Source organism: Monomorium pharaonis, chromosome 2 (genome assembly GCF_013373865.1).
Source record: "Monomorium pharaonis isolate MP-MQ-018 chromosome 2, ASM1337386v2, whole genome shotgun sequence".
Lineage (NCBI taxonomy): Eukaryota > Metazoa > Arthropoda > Insecta > Hymenoptera > Formicidae > Monomorium > Monomorium pharaonis.
In genome coordinates, this window is record NC_050468.1 from 23,666,873 (window position 1) to 23,686,127 (window position 19,255).

Genomic DNA, 19,255 nt, shown 5'->3' on the forward strand with positions numbered 1-19,255 from the left:
TTTGATTTCGGTAAATCGAATTGATCGTACGTCTAATAATATTTAAATTTCACATAAATAAATTATTAAATAATAATTTTTTTACTAAAAATAATTATAGATTTTTATTTAAATTAAGGATGTTAAAAGCCGATGTAATTAAATATTGATTTTGTTTATTATCGCAAATTTGATCACAAATAGTAAACGTTTCAATTCTGATTCGAGTCCTATTCAGTATAATTATGAAACTAACATGTTTAATTAGACAAACAAATAAAAATGAAGGCTTGTATTGTAATTAGTCAAAAATTTATCAAAAGACACACCGTATTGACGCCATGTTCTTTAAACGGTTTTTACGATAGAATACAATTGTTTGGCAAAAACAATGGTAAAATAACACAAAATAATTCTAAAAAATACGACTTTTTAATAAATTGAAAAATAATTCTTTTTTAACGTACATGTAATTTATATCTAACATTGTGTCATTGTGTCTGTGTACATGTGTATTATATATAACATTTTTAACGTTTTTACATACAACAGAAATAACTCACTCTACTTAGAATCATACATAATTAAAAAAAACTTTTCTTTTTTGAAACCTTAATTTTCTGAAAAAAGTGTACGGTTAAAAAAGAAAATATTTGTTGAAAGTTCTTGAAAAGAGGAAAAAAAAGTTTCTTTTCCTCGTAAATCACAATGCTTGTTTAAACAAAACCCGCAAATACATAATACAATTTATATTTGGTACTGACCCTCAACAATACTGATAATTTCAGTAACCGCATAGACTGCAGTACTTGAATTAAAATTTATCAGAACTTTTATTTGTTTGTAATATTTATTTATTTTAAGTTTTATAAATAATTTGTTCTAAGTTTTATAAATAATTTGCCGTTATAGTTTTATTGAACTATTTCAAAATTAATTAAGCAGTTTTCAATGTTTTATAAAATCAATACTATTTTTGTAAATATTTACATTATTGCAAATTACAATTTTTATGCAAAATTTCCGTGTATATAATTGAATAAATATAGTCGAGATAAATAATATTGCCATAAGAATTTTCTATTTTAAGAATGTATGACTAAGTTTAATTAGATGGTTAGACTTTCCATTCCTAAAAGCTTTTTTTCGATAAACAATCGTATATCGCTCTAAATTTTTTCCCCAAAAAATGAAATTATTTCTATCTTACATAGGAAGACTAAAACTATGAGACTTTGATAATTCCTCAGAATCTCATAAACAAAGCATGCAATATTCGACAAGTTACAAATATGGCAAGCAAATTTATTAATTATAGCGTACAATAAGATTTATTGTAAAGAATTAAGAACTAAATTCTTTTTTTAATAACGACTATGCAAATCTTACAGTTTCTTTTACACTGATAAAAAATATATCTATTTGAATCTCATCCCTTATCGCTATAACATAAATAAAAAGTGCACGTCGTCAAGTATCAAACAGTCAGACCAATTTTCTACATCTGAATAAATTTAGATATCGTTCGGTGAAAATTAAAATACATTTATAATTTTCTTCATATGAGACTTATTTAATCACAAAAATTCTTTAATTTCTAAAAAAATAATGACCGACATAAATACAAAAATACTCACATTAATCCTGAAGTGCACCAAGTCTGCGTCCAAAAGGATTAACTTTAGTCTACACTACTCTCTATTTGACTGTGATTGCTGGCAACGATGCCGGTGGCGGTGCCGTTGCTGTTCTCGGTGCTGTCGTCGTTGCTACATTGCTGGACGCTGTCTCTGTTAACGACATCAATCGATTCGCATTGCTGGGACGCTGCCTTACCACGTACCACGACGACGGCATCGTAACGACGGACGGTGTGCTTGGAACTGTGTCCGCAACCATTGTCGTTGCTCCTCGCCATGCCTGGCGTCGCTAACTGTAATCCGGAATAAAAGAAACAAACTCATTACTCGTTTTAATACTGTCATATCGGGTCTATACATTTTCATTTCTTACTTAAAAAGATAACATAATTATACAATTATATTAATTTTAATATTTTTTAATTTCTTAAAGTCTTAAAGCATAGAGGAAAATCGCTTCAATATCGTGTAATAATTTCTTTTCTTTATGATATCATATCACTTGTTTTATAAATAATTTTTAGAAAAACTCTCTCTTAAAATCTCTCTATTTTTTAAAAATATTTATTTTATATTTAAATTATTTTTTATATTTTTTTCCATTTTATAATTTTTTTATTAAAAACCATTTTATAGTTAAATTTTGTGACTGTATATCAATATTCTGTCTATAAATAGCACTTTATACAAAGTGTTCTGAATTCAAATGTCAAAATATTATGCAAGAAATCAATAAATTAAAAAAAATATTTTTTTTTCTTGTTTTTGTTTTGTTATGGAGAAAATTGCACAAAAAAGGTTGCAATGTGTACTTATTTATTACTTATTTATTACATTTATTTATTTCACTTATACATAATAAATAAAAAAAATTCAATAGTTTCCAATAAAGAAAAAATACTAATACAATACCAATAAAAGCCTATCTATAACATATGAAGTAAACGTGGAGTAAAAAGTAAGAGTAGGAATGTGTTTCAAGAAATGAGAAATTATCCAATCATACTCGATTATTCTTTTCGCATTCAACTGTGATTAATCAAAAGAAATTATTTTTATTTCTTACTCCTACTCTTACTCCTACACTCAACTTACTCCATGTAGACGACGTCTAAGATGATTTGAGGTAGTAATTTATGCTTTAATTTATTATCATTTCCGTGAATGAATAAATATTAATGCTTAAAATAAGACATAGCAAACGATTTCTTCCCGACTTATGTAAGAATTATACTAAAGTGGCGTGCTACCTGTATAAGAATTGCAGTTTATTATAATTTATTTTATATCGTACTGAGGAGAACTTGTAATAAAATTAAAACATTTATTATGCGTTTATTAAATTATATTACACAAATAACAAGTTGAAGCATAAGTTTACTACGCGAAATTGGTTCTTATTGACATTGTATGATTATTTTCCTAAATTTATATCTTTATCACCTTCTTAAATGAAGGGATTGTTCAAAATATTAACTTTTGGTAACAATATGTAAGTATTGCATCTAACTGACAGTGTTGCAGCCGGACATTATCACTTTCAAAGGTGCAGAATATATTGTCTCAAGATACCTCAGTATATCAAAAGATTGAATTTTAATTGGTTTTTTCAGTCTTTTCACAAATGACAATTTATTTCTATAAAAAATAGAAACGGATGAAATAAAAAGAGAAATTGATTACTAAAAAAACTATCATGGGTTCAGCATAAATAAACAAATATAATAATAAGTAAAAACATTTTATTTCTTTCTTTGCGATTTTTGCCATAACAAAAAAACAACTAAGAATAAATCTTTAAAAAAATCTATTTCTCAGTCTATGGATCCTTCATACGCTCCAAAGATTTGACATTTAAATTCGAGACATTCTGTATATAATTAAAAAAACCAAATATATCTTATTTATATCATATTTTAATTAGTAGCCAACGGTAAATTTAACAAAACTTAGGTAAATTTAGATTTTAATGAAACACATCTGGAGAATGCAGTAATGAGTTTGGAGATTTTCCAACTGTTGCCAAAAAACTTTAGATGACAAGATTCATCATAAACAATTCCTTCGATACAATTTGGACATACATATGAGCAATGTCAAATGTTTTATTCATGTTAAAAAAAAATTTACTTTATAAAACAAACCTTCAATTTGCTGAACTCATTTATAAAAAAAATATCAAAATATCAAAAAAGTAAATATAAATCAAAAGATAAATATAAATATAAATCAAAGAATAACTGCAAATTTTGTCACAGTCTCATTACTGTATACTAAACTGTTTGTTTGCGAACTGTGCATTTACGGGCACAGTTCGCAAACAATGAACCAATTCAACAGCGCAATTTAATATATTTAATATATTGTTAATTAACACGTGTATTAAAAGACAGAAATAAAGAAAAAGAAGGAAAGAGGAAGACCTACCGATCACAACCAGGTCAAACTTCCCGCGGTCGATGAACGTAATTTAGAAACGTGCCTAGACGAATATCAAAGGAATAACCCTTCAGCAATCTGAAGTTTTCCCTCTTGATTTTTCCACCTTGTCCCATCCGATCATGTCCGCAAGAAGACCATAAATGCATTAGCTACAAAACACTGTTTTACCTGCAAAGCAAACAAAATTATATAAATTTTCTGAATAGTTTACTTATTGTGTAAAAAGTTTAAACATTAAATGACATTTTAAAATATAGTTTTAACAGTTTAAAAAACGGTTCTTTTATTTTTGTAGTTTTTCTCGGATTTTTTCAGTTTCTTTCGGAAGAGTAGAAAAATTTATTTGGAAAAATTGACATATATGTTCGTAAAATGTTCCTATTCTATCTATCCTAATCTATTTGCTTTTGTCATTTTAAATCTAAATGACTAGGAAATGATCCATATAAAAAGTCAGACTAAGGTTAATCTGTCATAAAGTATTTGTTCTTAAAATATTATTAATTTAAGATGATGTTAAAGCAGCAACACAAAATAAACCACACAGCAATAAATAAAAATAAAATTAAATAATACATTGTTTACATAGCAAAAACAGCAATAATTAAAAAACAATTTTCCCCAGAAAAACCCAATTTTTTCTTTTTTTTCAGCGATTTAAAAAATAATTTTCAATGTTTTTCAAAACATGAAAATTCATTCTACATTTAATAAAACAACTTACTCAATCATAACATATTACACAACAAAACGATATTGTGTAACAAAAATTATATTTAAAAAATCAGTTATTTATAAATACAGAGATCTTTAATTAACACAATTCTAAATACAAAAGATCGATAACATAATAAAGTGATTCCATTTATGTTCCTGTTTAAAAATTCATACAACAATATTCTCGGTTGTTAAGTTATTAGTGTTTAAATTTTTCAATGTAAATTTTGCTATGTAAACAATGTATGTAAAAAATCTTCTACGTATTTATTTCACATTGTGTATTTCTTTATATAAAAATTAATTCGATATTAAACTCGATATTAAATATTCAATGTTTTTAGCATAATAATACTATTTTAAGTAGTATATATTTTCTAATTTTAATATTAATAAACTATCTGTGACAAATTAGATAAAAAAAATAATTTTAGAAATAAAAAATATATCCTTTGTAGAAATATGATAATAATAAAACAGTTCTTTATAATATAAAATTAATTTTCTTATTTTTAATATAAATGTAACTCTTTATGTCTATCTTATTACATAAAAAATTACATTTAATTAAATACATAATTTATAAAATATCAAAAATTAATTTATATTAAATATTAATTTCAATTTATATATGTAAATATTATGTAAAATTAAATATAACTAGAATTGTATGGGAGTAGTGACTAGTTACAAATTTACAGGTAAGTGATAAAGTTAAAATGTTAATAACTTTTAATTTAATTTTAAAAATATTAACTTATCCAATCTTGAATATAATTTATATAAAATAGTCTTGCTAGTGTAATCTGATTACATTTTATAGTACTGCTTTGAGATCAAATGTAACATTATTACATTCGTTACGTATAAATCCTTAATTCCTTGCTCATCGTACTTCTAAATACAGAAGATCGATAACATTGTAAAGTAATCCCACATACTCGTGACACAAAATGATATCAATATTAAATATTATTAGTACAGAAACGAGTAAAGTTTTTGACCAATTACGTGTCTTTCTATCGAGTCTGGCATACACTCCTTCTCACATACGCTCTTTTGCTAGTATCTATCTAGTAAATAATAAATCTGAAATGCAAGAGGGAAACGGAGTGCGCGAGACACGCGGGGTCGTCACCCCACGACGCGAGGGTTGTTGCAGTAAGGACTACAGACAGGATGTCGCCACTGCGATCGCAATTGAGAGGGTGTACGCGCTATACAAAAGGGGTTTCGTAAAGTTCGATTACATTACTTTTTCCTAGAAGCGGAAAATTTTCACAAACACGTAAAATATTATACATTAAAATAAATACAATTACATGATGAATTCTTTAAGATAAACATCACAATTAAAAATATGATAAATTATAATTAACTTAATCAAATTGAGCGTGTATGTATGTGTGTGTAAGTGTATGTATGTGTGTCTAAGTGTGCGTACGCGTGCGTACACACTCACGTTTCATTAAATACAATTAAACAAATTTTAATTAAATAAAATTGTCAACATTTAATCATGCAGTTATCCTCTCTTAGCGATGAATTATACGCGGTAAAGTTAATTGCGTCCGTTTTGGTAATTTCACTTTTTAATTACGCGTACGTATAATGTATGAATGCACGAAAGAACAATTTTATTGTAATATCTAAAAATTAAAAAATTAGCTAGATACATATCAGAAAAAATAAGTATTTGCTTTGGCAATACATATATCAGAAAATAATTTTATTGTACCATCAAAATAATTATGTAAACCGTTCAAACATAAACTATTACTGCAGAAAATGTTGACATTCTAGCAACCAGCTTAAACGTCAAATATAAATATTTTAATAGTTTAACAAAATTATTTTCAGATTTGTATTTTAGCAAAATATTATTTTCGTATAATTAATAATATAGTAATATAGTTCTTTTAATAATACAGTACAGAGTACTCAAGTTGAATAAAATTTACTTAAGAAGAAAAATCCATCTCAACGCTAAAAATTAAGTAATTTTATTTATAATTTTTTATAAAAACTATACAGCAAATCTTTAACTTTTTCTGAAACTTGTAGCATATAAGCTCTAGCGTCCATTGTATTCAACAAAAATTTTGAAAGTTTCTTAATTTAAATATATTACTGTCCACTCTAAATCTCAAAAAAATAAAAAATAAAAAATTGAAAAATAATAGACTTTTGAAGAAAAAAATAACGATTTTCAGAAAAATTTTTCTCTTTATATGTAAAACAAGTTACTAAATTTTCTTTTTTCGCATAGGTTTATCGTCAAAAGAACGCAATAAACTATATGTATGTAAACTATACACTTGGACCCAACTTGATCGGTCGAAGAACTTTTGAGCTATCGATCACACTGTTTTTCCAGTCCTGGCGGCGGAGCCATGTAATCTGCTTATTACTCAAGTGACAATTTTGTTATAAAAAGATTTTTTACTTCTCGAAATGTGAAGAAATATATACAAAAAGTTTCATTAAAAAATCCATAGAATTTTTTTTAAAAATTGTTAAAAAATTACTCTATTTTCTTTCCTAAACGAATCATACTTTCTATTTTTCTAAACAAGTAATATTTATACTATTATTATCAAAATAATGACATATATTATATCATATAAATTACAATATTGAAATAAAAATATATTTATTAGAATTTAAGATAATCAAATTCTAAAAAAAAAGTTATATATAAGCAAGATTATTACATTGTTTCATGTTATAAGCAAGAATATAATTTCTTACTAACATTTAACGCAATGTTTAATAAATAGAATATATTAATTTTAACTTAATTATGTTCCTTCTGTATGTATGAAAAGTATATACAACTGTATATTGCAATTATTCAATCATTTCATTATTATTTAAAAATTACATTTATTGCTAATAAAATAATATCAACATCCGACATTTATTGTTACAATTCAGTCTTCAGTACTTTGTTCTCACGGCTTTATAAAATTAGTCGAGAAGTACTTAAATTTCAGAGCCATACTTTTGTTGCCGCGAAGAACTACTTTGTTTTCTCTGAATGTAAGTTATACCTGAAGCAGATGGGCGTAAATTTCGCTTCGTAAAGGAAAACGCGGAAAGGGAATGGCAGACACACAGAGAGTCAGACTCCGGAGGGGCTCAACGATTTCGCGGTACGATCGATCGCGGAACTTCTGCCGGCGACAGGATCTGCTTGTCTCGCTTTGATCCCGCGCTCTTTAATCCTTTCCGCGAATGTCCGCCACATCGAATCTCCTTCCTATATCACAGCACTATCATCGTCATATACCTCTGCCTTTCCACTGTCTCTTTTGACATCAAATGCTTCGGCATTTAATGCATCCCGCCGCGCTTGAAGGGTGCTACTTAACCGTTGATTCGTCTAGACAACGAACTCTCGTCCTTGACAGATCAAAAGAATATTGGTGGAGATGATGACGTTGGCTGCGCCGTCACACCACGCGACCTCGAGGAACGGATCGTTTAATCGCACCCTTGAGCTCCTTAATCTCCCTTACGTCGATATCCAACGAGCTGCCTCGTGTACTTAATAGTTTCGGCATCTTGATTGTTAATTTATTTTAATAGAGAATAACTAACTTTTAGTTACTATCCTTACACTGAGAGAAACATGTCGAAGTATTGAGAACCAAATATTTCTTGTGGCGTTTTCTTTTATATTTATTGTTATAAAAAAATTTATTTGTAAAAACGAAATATACATTTCGGTAAAATATTTTATGAAATATATTTCTGAAATATATTTCTGTAAAATATAGCTTATTTAAAGAGATAACATCCAGTGCGTAAAAATAAATACTTTATTTACTATAAGAAATAAAACATTTAATTCGTCCTATTTAAATAAACAATTTATTAGAAAAAAATAATTGAAATTTTTTATGGGAAATAATGTATTTTTACTCCAAAAATTTTATTTCTAAGAAATAAACCAATTAATAAGAAAAATAAAATGCATTTCCTAGAAATATATATTTTGTCTTCACAAATAATTTTTCTTATAACAAATAAATATCGAAGAAAACGTTATAAGAAATATTTGGTTCTCAATACTTCGACATTTTTCTCTCAGTGTATATTGCTAAATTTTGTAAACTAATTATTTCAGAAATAAACCAATTTGAAAAGCCGATTTTTACGCTAATATTGATTCTCAAATTTATATTTATATTTTAATCTAAATGTTAAATAGTTTAGGTACATTAATATATTGCTTTTTTCATATGTTTCTTCATGAATTACATTCTCCATGCATTTTAATATAAATATTAAATAAATAATGTTAAATAAATAGACAGTAAAAAAAATATCGCCAAAATAAATTTTTCTTTTTTCTTTGTTAAACTTCAGCGTGTATTTCTAACTCTTTAATACATATTCTTTAGGAATGACTGTCTTCTCTTAAAAATTATAAAGAAATATTCCACGAAAGAATGCTTATAAAAAACTTTTTTATAAATTTAAATTAAATTTCTCTTACTTTTTTTATTCAATTTACCGCGATAATTCGATTATTAAATGATAAATACAATAGTACATGTTTTATTTCACGGCATATTAAAAGTTAAGCAAAAAATAAAAGAAACGTACGTGCGACTTCAATCTATGTATAATTAAGCTTAGTAGCAAGATATTGCTCCTTGTATTGCGCTCTATATTTTTTAAATTAAAGGAGATATATCATATCAAACACATCTTAAGGGTACGATGAAAAATTGACGCTAAAAATACTTTTTACGCAGTCTTTGATTGGTCAAATTGAAAAATTCTTTGCTCTGATTGGTCAATCGCTTCGACGCATTTGTAGCGTTAAATTGACCGCTACAATAATAATTGTACTACAATAATAATTTGCACAAGTTATTTCGCTTCAGAAATACGAAATGAGTATAATTTTTGGATCATTAAGATTTGCTAACTCCAGTCAATTTGCCTCTGATTAATGTAAATGACACGAATAATCATGCTTCGTAATTATGAAGAAGTGAGAATAATACATGATAAGTGGAAAGTCTTGATATTAAGATTTCACAAACCTACGGACGTCACTTCCGATTAGTAATTAAGGTTGAATGAAATTTTTATAAAACTCATTTATACGCGATAGACGTACTAATGTTACATCAAGAACATTATAATTGTGTAGTAGTAATTATTAAAACATATTGACGTCGACGTCTTCAATTCTTCAAACAATAATAACATAAAAATATTGTTACGTCCGGCAGACTCCACGATTTCCCTTCGTCAGAGGAACAAATAATTTTACAAAAGAAATTCCGTTTCAACGGTCTCCGATAATTTTTATGTGTCTAGGATTAGTCTGTTAGAAACGTAATAACAAACATAGATGGACGAAACGACCAAGTAGATAATTCCGACTCCTTTGAATATTGAGTCAACAAATAATAAATTCTGAAGATAGAAATTCAAAAAACAACCATGGGATCTAAGCAAAGTTTCACGTTTGCTCACAAAAAATGAGCAATAAAGTATCTAAACATAAGCGAAAAATAAATAACCGTTTCCTCCATCTGCAACCCATACCGTAGCGCGTCTAGCACAATAGAAAAAAATATTTATCTCTTAAACCCAAAGGGAAGATAACCTACGCGATAGGTCGGATCCCTTCGATAAAATTGAAAGAATGTGGGAGGAAACAGAAAAACTTTCGACAGATTACTTAACGTATGATTGGGCAAAAAGGAAAAACTATTTCTCCAATAAGAAAACTTAGAATTCACCCACCACACAATCTTGAAAAAGAATCCTACCAATTAGAATATTTGAACCACCTATCTCTGGATCCTCCCCTTGTAAGACTCTATATATATATATATATATATATATATATATATAATACCAAATCTTGAAGGGAGTCAGTTGTCTTTATACCAGTTAGTAATAGTAGGCAATAGTAGTCAGTAATGAAAGTATCAGTAATAAGAGTTTAGCAGTCAGTAATGGATAGTCAGTAATAGTAATGGAGAGTAAAGTTTTAGAATTACGTTTTTAGAGTTAGTTAGTTAGTTAGTAATCATGTAGAATCAGTGCGCAAGTAGACTTTAGTGCCGTTCCATCCGGGCAAGAAATCTATTCGATTCCGACAAATTTGCTCGAGAACCAACAATGAGTAAGTCCCACAATCATAATTTCTTTGGTTTTTACGTTACTCATGGTAACATCTCCCTTCCATTTTAATTCTTTAAGACACCCTCCTATTATTTATAAATAATTCTCTCTTAGAGTTTTCCGTCCCCCTTCTTTGCTCGGTTTGCGGATGCGAGCCCGGCAGCTCGAGAGTCCGACCGGTCGTTCCGGTGCGCGGATTCGGAGACGGTCATTCGAGAGTCCGACCGGCCGTTCCGGTGCGCGGATTCAGAGGCTGTTGCTCGAGGATCCGACCGGCCGTTCCGGTGCGCGGATTCAGAGGCTGTTGCTCGAGAGTCCGACCGGGCGTTCCGGTATGCGAATTCCGCCCTTAGTGTTCGAGAGTCCAAACAACAATTCACGGTTTTAATTTTCAAGAGTCTGCACTTTCCTAACCTTCTCTCTCCGAATTACTTAAGATATAATGTAACTCACAAACAAAAAGCTGCCCATTAGTTTTACACTTCCGAAATTTATATTAATAACCTTTGTGTTTTTTTTTATTTTATTAATAACCCTTTGTTAAACTTTTAAAACTTTTGTAAACTCAATCGAAAATCTATTTTTATAACCCTTTGCGTATTTTTAAACATTGTAAACTCTTGCGAAATTTATTTAGAACCATTCTTATAATTTAATCTTTATAAATTCATAGCCAACAAATTATGTTAAATCACGACTTCAGCGCTTATTTGTATTTCTTTATATTTTCATTTTTATTTGTTATTAGAATAAATACTTTTGTTAATTTTATGTGAAACTTTATCATTTATTTTAATTAACAACGATCTCGTCTATCCCGAACAAAGACTGCACCTGGTCCGATCCCGAGTTAAAGCGATTCAATTCGTTGACTCGAAACTTGGACCGACGAACGTACGACTCGAAACGGGTTATAGCGGGCCTATCGGCACGTTGACCTATATTTTTGAGTCATAAAAAGTGCGTTCGACCCGAGGCACATACCCTCCTTAAACTGTGTGCCTACGGGAATTCTACACGTTTTGTTACGTTCTTCCCTGCCTTACCTGTTCTCCCTGAGATATCCTTCCTACCGAATAAAGAGTAAAATCCCATAAGGCTGGACGTAACAATATCATATTTATCTTAATCATAATTATACACAAAAATATTTTACTATTAATTCCATTAGTGTTCATTATTAAAAACAATACTATTAAAAAGCATAAAATTGCAAGATCAATCATCATCCGAAATATTCGAGTCGCAGACTAGCATCTTAATACTGTAAATGATCCAGAAATGTCAAAAGATATGCAAATAGATTATTGAATACAGTATAGCATAACACGTAACGTAGTGCGCTGTGATATTCACATCCCAGATACTATCTATATACGTATACATATACACTCTTATCCACAAAATGACGAATGGTTATTGTATATTTCGCTGGCAAGCAAGCGACCTGATTTCCAGCCAGCAACTTGTGGGAAAACTCAACCAAATCCGTTTTCCCGCTTGTCCGCTCAAGTTGGAGAACAACATAGCGAAATTCGATTCGCCTCCTCGTATCCTACTCGAAGATCGAGTTCGTCCACGTATATCACCCATTATCTACCATCACTTCATTTGGCCTGCGCTACGGAGGACCCTGTCAAAGACTCTCCCGAACGCTTATCGACATGTCGACATGGTAGACTCAATCCAGGCACCGCATTACTCCAATCGAAGACTCGACCAATCTTGAGAAAAGCCAAAGATAAATTAAGAAAAGTTACAGAAGATTAATTTATATTTTCGTATCGAATGTCGGACTAAAGTCGACACGACTTGAGTAATTTGACTAGTGCCGCGAAGAAGATGAAAACAGTACGAAAGAAATAGAATCCTGCTTGAACGAATATATGAAAAAGTTCGATGATAATGAAAGAATTACTAGGAAAAGCGATCAATCAATATATCAACTTTATACCCTTATTTATTATGTCGCTTATCGATTGCGATATTAACTTGTGTGGTGGAGAAGACTGGTTAAGAAGAAAAAAAAATTCATCATTTAAGTGGTGTCAAACTTTATCAAATAGATTTATATTAACGAACGATTTTTCCTGAAGCGTCTAAAAGTTTAGCTGGATACAGATCTGAAAATAATTTCGTTGACCTATCAAAATAATTGACAATCAAATTGGTTCTTAGAACGCTCAAAACTTTTTTGCAGCCTTACTCATCACGCTTGAGCGTCCTACTATAATTATTTTGACGGTCTAACAAAATTACCTTCAAATCTGTAGCTAACTAAATTTTCAGGTACTTCAGCAAAACCGTTCTTCCCGTGCAACATTGTTCACAGTGACTCGAGCTTTTCTATATCTACTTCAACGCTCTTTTGAATAATCTAAGTATGAATATTTTATTTGTGATTTAATTTCAGTATCCGATGATTAAGCTTTGTTACATGATTTATTATGTACTGTCTGTTCTGGGGTATGACGGCGTTCTTAATTCACGAAGGAGGAAATGACAAACAGAGAGTAAAGTAAAGAAGGAGAAAGAAGAATAGGGCAACTATTACGAATGACTACACAGCAGTCGGGGAGTCTATCGACCGACGAGGATCAGAGAGCGGAAAAGGGTCAGAGGAGAAAGGACGGGCGAGGAGTTTCGTACGGCACGTACCCAAATACGATGGCCAGCGGGTATACCAATGTGCGATCGATTTTTTCCGACCTCGTGATCGCGGTTCGTTAGGCCTGATTCACAGTGGATGCTTCGCGATGACAAGAGAAACAAGAAAGAAGGAGAACGAAGGATGAGAAAAACATAAATAGAGAATGGGAAGAGCGGCATGGTTTTCATGGAAATCTCCAATAGTTCGGAACGTTTTATATTGCATACAATACATAATGCTTCGTATGTTACACGTTAGTAGTAAAGAAAATTGTAATACCTATAAAAATTCAATAAAAAAGAATGTACACGCGAGAGATGCACGATCTAAAAAATAAAAAATGTTCAAGCATCATTATAAAAGATGTTGAGTAATGCTGTATTATAACATTCTAGCAAACAGTTCAAACATCTTACATAATTATTTTAATAATAAAATTATTTTAAAATCTATATCCAATTAAATTTTTAGATACTTTAGTAAAATATGAAAAAATTATATGTATAAAATTATTCACATATATCCAATGCATGTATAAAATTACTTAATTACTGATACAATAAAAATTAAAATAAAATACATATTATATACATATTAATAAAATATAGAAACTGTATAAAATGGATCAGTTACGAACTCAATATTTAATTTCATTTTACAATGTCCGTGTGGAGAAAAATAAAATTTATTAACGGTGTAATTATGCTACTGAACAGTTCATAAAAGATACACGGAGAGAATTTTCTCTTAAAAATCGTGATAATTGTGAGACAACGTAAACCTTGAAAAATTTTACTATACTTTTAACGAAATTTACTAAAATTTTAATAAAATTTGGAAAGTTTTAGTAAATTTTGTTAGAAGTATAGTAAAATTTATAAAATTTTGCCAAATTTTATTAAAATTTTAATAAATTTTGTCAAAAGTATAATAAAATTCTTCAAGATTTACCTTGTCCCACAATTACCAGGATTTTCAGGATAATTTTTAAGAGAAAATTCTTTCCGTGTATTATTCTGATTTTTATTACTTATCATTCAAAAATTACTGTACTTGCTTTCTTTATTATCTTTAATTAAAACACGTTTCACAACGTATTTTATAATCTAATAAAATTTTATATAAAATCTATTTAGTAAAACCACAAATAAAAGATTGTTTTTACTATCCTGTCTAATTTTCAAAAGAACTGCTTCTATTTTACATCTCGCAGATATTTAGACACATGCAATTATAGAACATTTGCACACTAATAGAAAAGATGCTTGATTTAAATACATAATTACTTGAATATTACTAATAACATATTTTACAAAAAATTAATATTTACTTCAAACAAATATTTTTTAAAAATTATAGAAAATATTACTTAATTTTGAAATAAATATAATTCATTTATTATAAAATATATTATTAGTACTATTCAAATAGGGTAAACTCGGATATGATGGCTATAGTTTTTTAAAATGTAAAAAACATACTTTTATTTTTATTATTCTATTATTTTATTATTTTAACAGCGTTTGATATATTATTTTACTGAAGTTTAAAATACATAGCACTATCAACATTAAAAAGAAAATAGTTAATAAAAATTATATTTTACCAAAATATTGGTCATCTGTCACTTTTAGGGAAAAGATGGCCATAGTATCATTATATAGGACAGTTGACCATATTTTATGTACTTAATTTACAGAATAATAAAAAAAACTTATAACTTTTCATGTTTAGTTTTACTGCCATTTATTATCACATATTTAATTTTGTTTTTAAATATTTTTAATAATAAATGTTTATATAAGTTTAGCATTTATTTAATTCTCATCTTTTTTATAAAACATATACATAAACACTTACCCCAAAAAAGTCATAGACCATCTTACCCAAACTCTCTCTGTCAGAGAAAAATAATTATAGTATTTATGAATAAAAGGAAATAGAAAAGGAAATAAAAAATATAATCACACTTTAAAATTTACATAACTTCATTGTGTCTAACGATAATTGTGACAGCTCAACTGTAATTTATTTGACGTCGTGGCAATTTTTAATGAATATATAAGAAACATCGCAAGCAATTAAAATTAATAACGTGATGAAATATCTATAGTATTGTTATTTCAAATAATATACGCATAGCACAATAAAGTACAATAAATATCGATTATCTTTAAAAATAATTACAAGAACACATTATTTAGTAATTATTGGAGAAATTACCATTGGCCGTTTTCTCCGTAAAGCCATCTTATCTTAATTATTTATTTAAATCAATTCTTTTCTGTTGGTACAGTACAATCTAATGGCAAAAAAAAATATTAAATTCTTTACGATCAACATTATTTATGTGACATAATTATTGTAGAGATTAAAATCTCTCTCAGTTTTAATATTTTGAAACATAAAAATCTAAAAAAAAAAATTTGTTATCTGATTCAAAGTAATTAAAGACAAGCTATGACAGTTACATGGGACTTGAAATCGAACTGAGAAATTGAGTTGACGCGGCGACGACTATTTTTGTTCATGAACGAAAGCAACATTTCTGTTACGTTTCCGCGAGTCTCAATGATTACTCAGTCATATTTCAAAATGGTGCAACAACTGTGACACGTGCGCGCGAAAGATGAGTCGACAGAATATTTCCGGTTAGCTTCTTTCAACGCATGACCGTTTAATAGTTTCGCAAAAAGTGGAATTGATTCTTTAAGAACAAACTTTTTCCAAGAAACTTTTCCAGACATATTTACATTATTCGTAACCTATATGCAATTGAAGTAGTGAGAAATAAGAAAAATACAATCCAAATGTGCTTAAATAATATAGATATAATTAATCTCATTCGAGGAATAAACTTTTACTAAAATTGACTCACTTCTATATTAGAGTTATACGTAAATTTGAATAGTGATATAACGTGAGCTGAGTAATAAAGTCAAACAGAAGATTATCAAGCAGTATGAAATGAAGATAGAATCCAGTTCATCAATCATGCAAATCCTTCTAGTAGTCAAAATTTTTCGGAATTTACGGATTGATCGTTCTACTATTTATGAGAAAACTTAAAAATTTTATTATCAGGGAATTTGATATAATTTTTTATAATTTGCGTTACTTATGTGTATCGTGTGAATTCTGTGGAAGTTAACAAGTTAATCTTTATTTGCCCTCAATGATATCATCAAGTAAATGCATCAAATAAATTGCAATTCTTAAAAAATCTTCTTCCGGTTAATATCGAGTACGTGTGGGCACTGTTATCAATGATAAGCTTATTCAGATAAAACTTCTAGCATCACCTGAATGATAAATCTTTCCTTCTCAATTTAGTGATATATGTGAGTAAGCATAGCAATCGATAAGTTGATAGATAAGATTTAAAAAAGTTCAAGTGTCGCGATTTTTAGATAAAATATTTTTATATTTTCAATGATATCCTCTTTACTGCAAAAAAATGCAATGTAGATTTAGATCTTCATTTGTGATAATTATTTATATCATAGTTCGAAGAAAAAAGTTGCAAAATTATAGAACAAACCCGTCTCTCTCTCTCTCTCTGTTATTTTTTATCATTACTTAAATACATTCAAATCATATCTTTTTTGCTTTTTTCTTATATAATTAGGTTTTAATTTACAAATTTCTTTTTTTAAATAAGTTCCGTCTAAACTAAAGTTTAAAAAAGTCAATTTCTTTTCATAACTTTTATTTGTCATAACTTCTTGTAATTTCGATAAAATTAAAGATAAAGTTTCCAGAAACTAAACAAGTCTATTAAAATAAAAAAATATTACCATTAAATTATTCTTTATCAACAGCGTCATGTAAATAATTTTTTTCAGACAATATCAAACAGAAAATAGGAAATATAAATATATAAATAAATAGTAAATATAAAATTTTTAGCAAAAACCAAACAACTCTAGAGAAACTTTTATATACATATATTTTTTTATAGATTCTTCAAAATATTAATACTAAAGCCTAAACCTTTGTTTGTATATGTATTGTACATCCAGAAAAAAATTATAATAATATATAATAATTCATGTTTGTAACCTGCAATCCATATTGTGCGCCTTATGTAAAGTTAGCGTAATGAGTAATAGAAAAGAGTGTTTCTGTTAAAAGCAATTTGTAAATTTTAAAAATAAAAAAGTAAAAAAAATATCACTTAACATTTTCTTTTTCATCTTTTATCATTATTAATGTTGTAAAAAAATAAATGTAAAATGCCTCGGTGGTTGAATTGGCTAGGACGCCCTCACGAAGTGATGGGAGATCCGGGTTCGAATCCCGGCTGAGATATTATTTTTCGCAATAAATTATTTTCAGATTTTTTGAGTAAGGAGGAATTCTAAGATTTAGTAAGCATCGACATTCAGCTTATAATTGTATTTTAAGACTAACGAATTTGTTGGCGCGCAATTTATATGGGTTGAGATTAATTAATACATTATAAAAATTATAATTAGCACCAAGATCTAGCTGCAGATCGTATAGGGCCTTCTATTTCATTGATATATTTAAAACGTGTATCGGTCGGAGAAGTAATGTAAATAATAAAAAATTTTAAGATAAATAAATAATAAATATAAAATTCTCGCTAGAAAAGACAAATTTAAAAAAAAAACAGATGTTTCTTAACTCTCGGTTGTCAAAACACCAACGATATGACATACTCGAGTAATTAAAAAAAAATCGACTTTTTAAAAAATTTCTTTCTATATTTTTATAAATATCTCTGGAAGCTGTGCAATTACAATATTCTAACTAAGGTATTCATTTTTTTACATTTTTTACAATTGCGATTAAAAGAAAATTTTTTTAAAATTGATGAATTTGACTCGAAGATATAAACAAAGAGAAACTGCTTGGCTATGTTCTACCTCAAGTTGTGACAACAAAGTGAAATTCTGAAGTTGTTACTAAGAATTAACGTTTTTTTTTTTAATGGAGCTTTAGAATATTAATTAAAACCCACAACTTTGTTCTTACCGTTATATATCCCGAGAAAAATTACTATTTGTATGAATAAGTGATTTAAAAATTGGAACTTCCTTGTTTCCTAAAAATTTAACTTTCTAAACTTTAGTCTTTGTACACAGAAACCTTTAAATTAAATTTTTTTTTAACCAAACAATCATAAATCAATTTACCTTCCAATAGTTTACTCGTTATTTTAAAAAATATACAATTTTTACATTCTTTTCGATTTGTTTCCTTCTTTCATTATATAATAAGTCTATACGAAGGATTCTTTCGGTGAGCTAATGTCATACCCCGATGTCTATTGCTTTCACAAAAGAGTATAAATGCGCGCACACATGCGACGTTCACTGCGAAGGTAACACAAGAAAGCTCATTATCGCTCAAGATGATCCTCTTGGGAAGTGGCCTCTAATCTCTAGAGTACTATTTATGGTGGAGCGTTTATTCAAGATAGAATCATCCTGGTAAATAACATTATGTAACTTCAATCATTGTAGCGTAAACGGTGAAAGAAAATTTAAATCAAATGTGATAATTAGCAAAGACTCGGAAAGATTTATTAAGATTTAGAGCGATTGATCCGTGCTTATTTTGACATGTGTCTAACCCTTACAAAAATATAATACTAAGCTATAATAAATTGGCTGGTAAATAATACTTATTAAAAGTACCGTTG

General features: G+C 28.4%; 1 protein-coding gene across 1 annotated transcript in view; it reads right to left on the reverse strand.

The window, feature by feature from the left end:
* LOC105831046 (ABC transporter A family member 1) overlaps positions 1 to 19,255 on the reverse strand; it is a 50,940-nt gene that overhangs the window by 30,000 nt on the left and 1,685 nt on the right. Inside the window, exons 2-3 of the mRNA XM_036282946.1 lie at positions 4,047 to 4,229; positions 1,617 to 1,912 (exon numbers count right to left, since the gene is read on the reverse strand). The gene's annotated coding sequence lies outside the window, so the exon portion shown is untranslated. The remainder of the gene's footprint in view (positions 1 to 1,616; positions 1,913 to 4,046; positions 4,230 to 19,255) is intronic.